The following is an 11611-nucleotide window of genomic DNA, read 5'->3' on the forward strand; positions in this document are numbered from 1 at the left end:
CGGACTCAAATCAATGTGCAGTATACAGCAGGGACTTCACAGCTGACAAAGGAACTTTTTAAAGGCATTTCCACCAGCATTCACAGAGATCACATTCATGGTAAACACTGCACATCGTCTCAAGTGTAAAATACCTTTAAACGTCTGTTACAGTGTGCTGTGTTATAATGCACCTTGAATTGAATCCCGGCCCTTGTCTCATACCACTGTTCTAACACCCGAAGGAACACTTTAAATGGCCAATCAGGTTTTTTATTATGGTATCAGGGTATTTGAAAGCAATATGGAGCTCACCTGGACACAACCCATTTTCCCCATGTTTCCCTTTCCTATACCTATTTGGGTTTGGAATTATGGACCAAGAAGGTCCAGAGAGAGACTACATCTTCTAGTGTTCATGTTGAATTCTCTCTAATATTCCGACTGAGTAGGAAAAGATTTGAAGGTTATTTTGAGCACATTGAAAGTGTTCCTTCTGATGTTGGAACATTGATATGAGACAAGGAGTCCCAGAGAGAGACTACATCTTCTAGTGTTTATGATGTTCTCACTGTCTTCCATCTACTCTACATGTTTACAGAGGACCTCACTGGGAAGCTAGGTAAGTAGTGTCTTCAGATCATCACTTTGCTAACATATAAACCAATGTCTCTTCAATCTAGAACTTCTAGTGTTTCTAGTGATGTTCTAGAACAGGATGTGTTGAGGCTGTAGAGGACCACTAGACTAGAGAGAGATAGTCTGTGATACTCCTGGATCACTGATGGACCAGTAACATTAATGTTGATGTTCTAGAACAGGATGTGTTGAGGCTGTAGAGGACCACTAGACTAGAGAGAGGTAGTCTCTGATACACCTGGATTAAATTAAGAAGTGGTGGTAGGGGACTTCAGAGTGGTGCAGTGGTCTAAGGCACTGCATCGCAGTGCTAGCTGTGCCACTAGAGATCCTGGTTTGAGTCCAGGCTCTGTCGCAGCCGGCCGGGAGTTCCGTGGGGCAGTGAACAATTGGCCCAGGGTCGTCCGGGTTGGGGAGGGTTTGGCCGGCAGGGATATTCCTGTCCCATCGCGCTCTAGCGACTCCTGTGGTGGACCGGGCGCAGTACACGCTAACACGGTCGCCAGGTGCACAGTGTTTCCTCCGACGCATTCATGCGGCTGGCTTCTGGGTTAAGTGGGCATTGTGTCAAGAAGCAGTGCGGCTTGGTTGGGTTGTGTTTCGGAGGACGCATAGCTCTTGACCTTTGCCTCTCCCGAGTCCATACGGGAGTTGCAGCGATGAGCCAAGACTGTAACTACCAATTGGATATCACGACATTTTGGAGAAAAAAAAATCTAAACGAAGTAGTGGGGTAGAATATCTTCAGTGGAGAAGTTGTCTCAGAGGTACGCTGGACTCATTAAGGTGGTGGAACTCAATTAGGATTTGTGACGTTTGAGAAGTGATATGAGACAAGGAGTCCCAGAGAGAGACTACATCTACTAGTGTTCATGTTAATGATGTTCTCACTGTCTTCCATCTACTCTACATGTTTACAGTGAACCTCAAGAAGGAGTTGGGTAAGTACAGTCCTGGCTTCAGATCATCACTTTGCTAAATTTACGTAAACCATTAAAAATATATATTTTTTGGAGCACAAAGGGACAATCGGTAGTTGCTACATCCATTTTTGAGTTATAAATGAATCATGTATATATTTTTGAAGAATATAACTTATTAATGATTAAAGAGCTTAGTTTAACTGTTGTACCCCATCAGAACCCCAAATAGAACCTTGTTTTATCTCAATCCTTGTAAACAAAGTAAATGTAAGCAAACACTATGTGGCCTCAACCTATTTAAAACTATAATGTTGATACAGTATCATGGATGGTCAGTCCTTGCATCCATCTCTCTGACTGTGAATTTGAGAGTGATATTATTTCTCCAGCCCCTCCCTCAGCTTGTTACCAAAACAACAGTTGCGGGGATCATGCCTTGTCATTGTATCAACTTCTGATTGGCCCCAGGTGTTCTTTCTGATGTTGGAACAGTGGTACGAGACAAGGGCCGGGATTCAATTCAAGGCGCATTATAACAGACTTTTAAAGGTATTTAACGCTTGAGTCAACATGTGCGGTATTTACCATGAATGCAATCTCCATGAATGCCGGTGGAAAATTCCTTTAAAAAGTGCATTGTCAGCTGTGTAGTAACCTGCAGTATACTGCACATTGGATTGAATCCCAACCAAGGAGTCCCAGAGAGAGACTACATCTTCTAGTGTTCATGTTAATGATGTTCTCACTGTCTTCCATCTACTCTACATGTTTACAGATGACCACACTGGGAAGCTAGGTAAGTAGTGTCTTCAGATCATCACTTTGATAACATTATTAGAACCATTAGTTCTCTAATTTACAGACTTTATTAAGTAGGAAAACATTTGAAGGTTATTTTGAGCACTTTAAAGATGTTCCTTCTGATGTTGGAACATTGAAATGAGACAAGGAGTCCCAGAGAGAGACTACATCTACTAGTGTTCATGTTAATGATGTTCTCACTGTCTTCCATCTACTCTACATATTTACAGAGGAAACCTCACTGAGAAGCTAGGTAAGTAGTGTCTTCAGATCATCACTTTACCTGAATTATGGTCAACCATTGTATTCTTATTTGTATTTAATCTCAACTGCAATCCAGGTGATTTGGTTAGATGAAGCACAGGGATTTTCACATTAATCTGTTGTATAAATAAACAAAATATCTGACATTGTATTCTCATTTAAACTTTGTTGTGGTTTAAAATTGTTAAATCACAGTGATAGACATTTGGGTGACAACAAAACCAAAACTCAAACATTGTTTTTCGACGGGAATTTGGTTGTGCTTTTAGATGGTTTTAAAGCATAGGGATAAAACATTGGAAATTCAACTAACTTTTGTCTCTTTTGAGTGGATGAATATACTATAGGTTGTAATCTCATTGATCAACATCTCAACAAAATATTACCCAGTTATCCACGTTGAAATGACGTAGTGTGTCCAGTGGGTAGTTTCTGATCCACCTGGATCACTGATGGACCAGTCACATTTATTTAATGAAATTAAGAAGGTGGTGGTGGTAGAATATCTTCATTGTAGAAGTTGTCTCACAGAGGTACTCTGGAGTCATTTAGGTGGTGGAACTCAATTAGGATTTGTGACGTTAGAGAAGTGATATGAGACAAGAAGTCCAGAGAGAGACTACATCTTCTAGTGTTCATGTTAATGATGTTCTCACTGTCTTCCATCTACTCTACATGTTTACAGTTCCCCTCCCGGAGGAGTTGGGTAAGTACTTTCTTCAGATCATCACTTTTGAAAACATTATGTAAACCAATGTCTCTTCTATAGATGTAACTTTTTAGTGAAGTAGAAAACACATCAATGTTGTTCATATTAATGTTCCCTGACATTTATCTGATGTTGGAATAATGATATGAGACAAGGAGTCCAGAGAGAGAGACTACATCTTCTAGTGTTAGCTGACCATAATGTATGGTAACTCCATACCTGAGTCCTAGCTGACCATAATGTATGGTAACTCCATACCTGAGTCCTAGCTGACCCATAATAAAAAACGTTAATAGGTATAGGAAAGGTGAACATGGGGAAATGGGTGTGTCCAGGTGAGATCCATAGTGTTTTCAAATACCCATGATACCATAATAGAAAACCAAAAACATGACTTCATCAACCATACTCCATAATTCATAGTGCACATATTCATCCTTATATTCAATCAGTCAATATTTCCTGATTCTAATTTGCAAAACATAAACATTTGTAATGAGACTGAAAATAAGGACATTTGTTTCAAACACATTTTATGGTTCTTCTTTTATTGGAGCACATTAAAGGGTCCATCAGCAGTTGCTACATCCATTTTGGACTTATAAATTAGTTCCCCAACAGATATAGCCCTTGGTTCACTCCAGACCTGACTGCCCTCGACCAGCACAAAAACATCCTGTGGCGAACTGCAATAGCATCGAAGAGCCCCCGCGATATGCAACTGTTCAGGAAGTCAGGAACCAATACACGCAGTCAGTCAGGAAAGCAAAGGCCAGCTTTTTCAAGCAGAAATTTGCATCCTGTAGCTCTAACTCCAAAAAAGTTCTGGGACACTGAAAGTCCATGGGAGAACAAGAGCACCTCCTCCCAGCTGCCCACTGCACTGAGGCTAGGTAACACGGTCACCACGATAAATCCGTGATAATCGAAGACTTCAACAAGCATTTCTCAATGGCTGGCCATGCCTTCCTCCTGGCGACTCCAACCTTGGCCAACAGCCCCGCCCCCCCCCCCCCCCGTGCAACTCGCCCAAACCTCCCCAGCTTCTCCTTTACCCAAATCCAGATAGCAGATGTTCTGAAAGAGCTGGAAACTGGACCCATACAAATCAGCGGGCTTGACAATCTGGACCCCCTATTTCTGAAACTGTCCGCGCCATTGTCGCACCCCCTATTACCAGCCTGTTCAACCTCTCCTTCGTATCACCTGAGATCCCCAAGGATTGGAAAGCTGCCGCGGTCATCCGCCTCTTCAAAGGGGGAGACACCCTGGACCCAAACTGTTACAGACCTATATCCATCCTGCCCTGCCATCTAAGGTCTTCGAAAGCCAAGTCAACAAAACAGATCACTGACCATCTCGAATCCCACCGTACCTTCTCCGCTGTGCAATCCGGTTTCCGAGCCGGTCACGGGTGCACCTCAGCCACGCTCAAGTACTAAACGATATCATAAACCGGCATCGATAAAAACAGTACTGTGCCGCCGTCTCATCAGACTGGCCAAGGCTTTCGACTCTGTCAATCACCATATTCTTTACGGCAGACTCAGTAGCCTGGTTTTTCTAATGACTGCCTTGCCTGGTTCACCAACTACTTTGCAGACAGAGTTCAGTGTGTCAAATCGGAAGGCATGTTGTCCGCGTCCTCTGGCAGTCTCTATGGGGGTACCACAGGGTTAATTCTCGGGCCGACTCTTTTTCTCTGTATATATCAATGATGTTGCTCTTGCTGCGGGCGATTCCCTGATCCACCTCTACGCAGACGACACATTCTGTATACTTCTGGCCCTTCTTTGGACACTGTGATAACTAACCTCCAAACGAGCTTCAATGCCATACAACACTCCTTCCGTGGCCTCCAACTGCTCTTAAACGCTAGTAAAAACCAAATGCATGCTCTTCAACCGTTCACTGCCTGCACCCGCACGCACCGACTAGCATCACCACCCTGGACGGTTCCGACCTAGAATATGTGGACATCTATAAGTACCTAGGTGTCTGGCTAGACTGCAAACTCTCCTTCCAGACTCATATCAAACATCTCCAATCCAAAATCAAATCTAGAGTCGGCTTTCTATTTCGCAACAAAGCCTCCTTCACTCACGCCGCCAAACTTACCCTGGTAAAACTGACTATCCTACCGATCCTCGACTTCGGCGATGTTCATCTACAAAATAGCTTCCAATACTCTACTCAGCAAACTAGATGCAGTTTATCACAGTGCCATCCGTTTTGTTACTAAAGCACCTTATACGACCCACCACTGCGACCTGTATGCCCTAGTTGGCTGGCCTCGCTACATGTTCGTCGTCAGACCCACTGGCTCCAGGTCATCTACAAGGCTATGCTAGGTAAAGTGCCGCCTTATCTCAGTTCAGTGGTCACGATGGCTACACCCACCCGTAGCACGCGCTCCAGCAGGTGTATCTCACTGATCATCCCTAAAGCCAAAACCTTATTGGACGCCTTTCCTTCCAGTTCTCTGCTGCCTGCGACTGGAACGAATTGCAAAAATCTCTGAAGTTGGAGACTTATCTCCCTCAACAACTTTAAACATCTGCTATCCGAGCAGCTAACCGATCGCTGCAGCTGTACATAGTCCATCGGTATATAGCCCACCCAATTTACCACCTCACCCCCCCCATACTGCTTTTATTTCCTTTTATGCTCTTTTGCACACCAGTATCTCACTTGCACATGATCATCTGATGATTTATCACTCCAGTGTTAATCTGGCTAAATTGTAATTATTCGATTTATTGCCTACCTCCTCATGCCTTTTCACACATTGTATATAGATTCTCTTTTTTCTACCATGTTATTGACTTGTTTATTGTTTACTCCATGTGTAACTCTGTTGTTGTCTGTTCACACTGCTATGCTTTATCTTGGCCAGGTCGCAGTTGTAAATGAGAACTTGTTCTCAACTAACCTACCTGGTTAAATAAAGGTGAAATAAAAATAAATAAAAAATATGTACCCATTGATTCTTGAGGAATATAACTTATTAATGATTAATGAGCTTATGTAACGGATTTCTACTTCTTCCTCCTCCTCAGACGAGGAGAGGCGAGAAGGATCGGGCGACCAAAATGCAGCATGATAATTAGACATAATTTATTAAATGAAAACAACAAAACACGAAAAAACACTTGAGAAAAATACAAAACAACAAACGAGGCAAACAGACCTGGACTACGAACTTACATGAAACGAAGAACGCACGAACTGGAAAAATGACTACACAAAACAAACGAACGAACAAACAAACCGAAACAGTCCCGTGTGGCGCAACATACACAGACACGGAAAACAACCACCCACAACAAACAATGTGAAAACACCTACCTTAATATGGTTCTCAATCAGAGGAGATGAAAACCACCTGCCTCTAATTGAGAACCATATCAGGTACCCATTAACCAACATAGAAACACAAAACATAGACTGCCCACCCAAACTCACGTCCTGACCAACTAACACATACAAAAAAACAACAGAAAACAGGTCAGGAACGTGACAGCTTAGTTTAACTGTAGTTCCCCATCAGAACCCAAAATATGTGATTATTTTACTGCAATGTTTGTAACAAAGTACATGTAAACAAACACTGTATAGTGTCAAAACATGGTTAAACTATCATTTTGATATCATGGATGGTCAGTCCTTGCATCCATAGTTCCGGCTGAATAGGGAGTGATTACATGTCTCCAGCCCCTCCCTTAGCTTTTTACCAAAACAGTGGCGGGGATTACTCTTTTTAATTTTTTCAGCTGCTGATTGGCCATTTAAAGGTGTTACTTCTGATGTTAGATTAGTGGTATGAGACAAGGGCCGGGATTCAATTCAAGGTGCATTATAACACAGCACACTATAACAGACTTTTTGTAACGGCTGTCGTAGTCGTTCTCCTCCTCAGACGAGGAGGAGCATGGATCGGACCAAGATGCGGATTGGTAAGTATTCATTATTTAATGGAAAAACAACAAACACTACAAAATACAAAAACCAACAAACGTGACTAACCCGAAACAGTCCTGTGTGGCCCAAACACTGACACAGGAACAAACACCCACAAAACACAAGTGAAACCCTGGCTGCCTAAGTATGATTCTCAATCAGGGACAACGCTTGACAGCTGTCTCTGATTGAAAATCATACCAGGCCGAACACAAAATCGCAACATAGAAAATCAAACCTAGACCAACCCACCCAACTCACGCCCTGACCAACTAAAACAAATACATGGCAAAGGAAAACAGGTCAGGAACGTGACACTTTTAAAGGTATTTTACACTTTAGTTGATGTGCAGTGTTTACCATGAATGTGATCTCCGTGAATGCTGGTGGAAAATGCCTTTAAAAAGTGCATTGTCAGCTGTGTAGTAACCTGCAGTATACTGCACATTGGATTGAATCCCTGACCAAGGAGTCCCAGAGAGAGACTACATCTTCTAGTGTTCATGTTAATGATGTTCTCTCTGTCTTCCATCTACTCTACATGTTTACAGATGTCCTCAGTGGGGAGATGTGTAAGTAGCATCTTCAGATCATCACTGTGATAGATTTACATAAAGCATTTTAGATTTAAAAAATAGTTGTTGAGCACAACGGGGCAATCGGGAGTTGATACCTCCATTTTTGGACTTATAAATAAATTATATGTACTCATTGATTCTTGAAGAATATAACTTATAAACAATTAAAGAGCTTAGTTTAACCGTTGTACTCCATCAAAACCCAAAATATAACCTCGTTTTATCTCAATGTTTGTAAACAAAATAAATGTAAAACAAACATTATACAGCCTCCAAACATTTTTAAAACTATAATTTTGATACAGTATCAATCCTTGCATCCATAGCTCGGTCTATGAATTTGAGAGTGAAACACTGCACATGTTGACACTGTGCAGTGTTTACCATGAATGTGATCTCTGTGAATGCCGGTGGAGAATGCCTTTAAAAAGTGCATTGTCAGCTGTGAAGTGCCCTGCGGTATAGCGCACATTGGATTGAAACTCGATCAAGGAGTCCCAGAGAGAGACTACATCTACTAGTGTTCATGTTAATGATGTTCTCTCTGTCTTCCATCTACTCTACATGTTTACAGACTTATCGTAGAATGCTAAGTTGTGTCTTCATATCATCACTTTACTGGCATTATGTAAATGTCTCTTCCATGTAACTTCTAGTGAAGTAGAACACACACAATTATGTTCACATTCACGTTAACCACCTGGCTACCGTTAGCCACAACAAATTGGAATTGGTGACATATACGTTTTACAAATTTGTAACATATTTTATATTCTGGAAATTATGTTGATGTCATTGTGTTTGCAATAATGTATGTTTCTCTCCACAGCGGATTTAACTCAAGACCAGGAGTGCTCAAGTACTATTTGAGACGGCCCGGTGGCACACATTTCCTAGGTGACAAAGGATCGGATGGATAACCAGCGTAGTATCATCTCCCCACCTCACAACCCCATGAAAACTGTTCACACCCCTCTTGTTGGCCAAGAGAACATGTTGCTGTTTTAAAGCTATTTTCCTGCAATTCTACACATTTTGCTTGGGGCAGAGATTTATTTAGCTTTTTTATATCTCATTTCCTGCAATTCTCCAGTCTTCCATGTCTTATGTGTGTTTATATGATACCAGAGGTCGAAGGACGACCTAGTAAAAAAAAAAGAGCCCGTTCTGCTCCTTCACTGAGAAACTCTCCATTCTTCAGCCCTGGTATTATTGATAGTATCTCAGTGGTCATCTGTCCTGTAGATGTCACTGACTGACTGTTTTTAAAACATACAAGGCAGGTATAAACAGTCAGTAAAGGGATGTAATAGGAGAGAGTTCATGTACATGAGTTCTCAGATATCCTATCAATCTTTTTTGTTGTAGAGTGGGCCAGTTTATTGTTTATTGGATAGGACAGAGAGGTAAAGGTAGGAATGTTGAAAGAGCAATGGGTTGGATCTGAACCCATTCTGGTACTGGACCATCCCAGACCACTGATTTCTTCTCAATGTTTGACAAATCTTTATGTCTTTCACCCGTCCCTTGGACTGTTCTGTCTTGAGGAGAATGTGCTATATAATTTTTATTCTGTATTTTCTAACAGTATTTGTTCTGTATCCATTCTGCTGTGTGCTTCTATATTTAGATAAGAATGTAGCAGCAACACAATTATTTTTTTAGAAATGTATAATTTGATTATAACATTTTCCAAATAAAGTGTGTTTAATCTCCATAATTGTCATCAGTCTACTGTACTACCACATCCCTAGTCTCTAGTGGCCGTCCCTAGTCTCTAGTGGCCGTCCCAAGTCTCTAGTGGCCGTCCCAAGTCTCTAGTGGCCGTCCCTAGTCTCTAGTGGCCGTCCCTAGTCTCTAGTGGCCGTCCCTAGTCTCTAGTGGCCGTCCCTAGTCTCAGGTGGCCGTCTCAGGTGGCCGTCTCTGGTGGCCGTCCCTAGTCTCTGGTGGCCGTCCCTAGTGGCCGTCCCTAGTCTCAGGTAGCCATCTCAGGTGGCCGTTTCTAGTGGCCGTCTCTAGTGGCCGTCCCTAGTCTCAGGTGGCCGTCCCTAGTCTCAGGTGGCCGTCCCTAGTGGCCGTCCCTAGTCTCAGGCGGCTGTCGCTAGTCTCTGGTGGCCGTCCTTAGTCTCAGGTGGCTGTCCCTAGTCTCAGGGGGCCGTCCCCAGTCTCTGGTGGCCGTCCCCAGTCTTTGGTGGCCGTCCCCAGTCTCTGGTGGCCATCCCTAGTCTCTGGTGGCCATCCCTAGTCTCTGGTGGCCGTCCTTAGTCTCTGGTGGCCATCCTTCCAAATCTCATTCACTATTGAAGTATGGAGAACTTCAGTTTTGCATTTTGAGTGTCAATGGGAGTGCTGGCATTCACCACTGGCATTTGATTGGCTCTTTTTTTTCTTGTTTTGTCCGTGTCTTGCTTCATATGTTTCAGTAGCCTATGCAGCATTAACTTAGTCTCTTATGCATGCTAGCTTGTTGCAAGTGATACTTTTTTTTGTTGAAACACTGGATCTTTGAAACTCCCAACGATGCAGATACTTGATTGATAAGTGGCCACTCGTCACTAGTTTCCATCTAGACTCTGCTGTACTCCCCCCTTTTGATCTTTTTTTCCCAGGTTTCCAATGGTGCACTACATGACCAAAAATATATGGACACCTGCTCGTTGAACATCTCATTCCAAAATCCTTGGCATTAATACAGAGTTGGTCCCCCCCATTTGCTGCTACAACAGCCTCCACTCTTCTGGGAAGGCTTTCCACTAGATGTTAGAACGTTGCTGCATCAAAGTAGACGTCGTGCAAAACTCCAAATCCCTGAAAGCTCCAGCTCGTCATCTTTAGCTGAAATCTTTGAATAACAGGTATTGTTTCAATTTAAATCTTGCACAAGACAGTCCACAGAATTGTCAATTTAAAGACATTTAGCCAATTTATTAATTACTACATTTAACTGACATTAGATCGTTAATCCAGAGATTCTTATCCTTTGCCTCGATTCGGCAGTCTCATCCAGATCACCATGGTATTTGTAGTTCTTTAAGATAGCCACATTAGCAGCAAATTAGCATAAAAAAAAAATGCAAGTAAATACAGGTGAATATATTGCTAAAAGTCACCTTGTCCTAGAGAGATTTACATGATTATTAAAATGTCACGCCAGGGTAAGCCTACACGAAACACAGCCTTTATTTTAAGTGTTTCTAAAATCCACTATGGGAAAAAATAATGGTGGAAAAACGATTGGGACCATTTCCCTGTTTAACTGTTTTATGGGTATTATGACTCATACTGTGGTACTCTATTAATCTGGCCCAGACGCCCAGGTAGGTGTGTGTTTCACATGGTGAAAGTTGATTTCATTTGTTTTGGAACCGGGCTGCCTCCCGGGCATGAGCCAGGTGCTCCATTCAAAGCCCACGACAAAGTCGTCTCAAAGCAAAAGTGAAGTAACTAAACATGTAGAATTCTGTGTTTTCACATACAAAAGTGATTGCTTTTGATAAAAATGCTTTATCTGCCTTCACAATTACAATTCTAACAAATTCTATGGAAAAGAGATGTATGTTTCTGGACGATGTGACAAAATGACAAAGCCCTCAGATTACTGTTCCATTTGAGAGGGTGCTCTTCCCTCACCACTTTTGCCTGTTCACGTCACCGGCCATAGACCAGGTATAAATCAGAGCACTGAGAAGACAGATGCAGGTATAAATCAGAGCACTGAGAAGACAGATGCAGGTATAAATCAGAGCACTGAGAAGACA

The 11611-nt window shown here is 42.3% G+C and overlaps 1 long non-coding RNA gene across 1 annotated transcript in view; it reads left to right on the top strand.

The window, feature by feature from the left end:
* The window catches only part of LOC112074954 (uncharacterized), a 19354-nt gene extending 9805 nt beyond the window's left edge, over nt 1-9549 (top strand). Inside the window, exons 3-9 of the long non-coding RNA XR_002894879.2 lie at nt 581-601; nt 1539-1559; nt 2317-2337; nt 2575-2595; nt 3292-3312; nt 7827-7847; nt 8683-9549. This is a non-coding gene — a long non-coding RNA (uncharacterized lncRNA). The remainder of the gene's footprint in view (nt 1-580; nt 602-1538; nt 1560-2316; nt 2338-2574; nt 2596-3291; nt 3313-7826; nt 7848-8682) is intronic.
* Nucleotides 9550-11611: the final 2062 nt, after the last annotated feature.

Source organism: Salvelinus sp. IW2-2015, unplaced genomic scaffold (assembly GCF_002910315.2).
Source record: "Salvelinus sp. IW2-2015 unplaced genomic scaffold, ASM291031v2 Un_scaffold2901, whole genome shotgun sequence".
Classification (NCBI taxonomy): Eukaryota; Metazoa; Chordata; class Actinopteri; order Salmoniformes; family Salmonidae; genus Salvelinus; species Salvelinus sp. IW2-2015.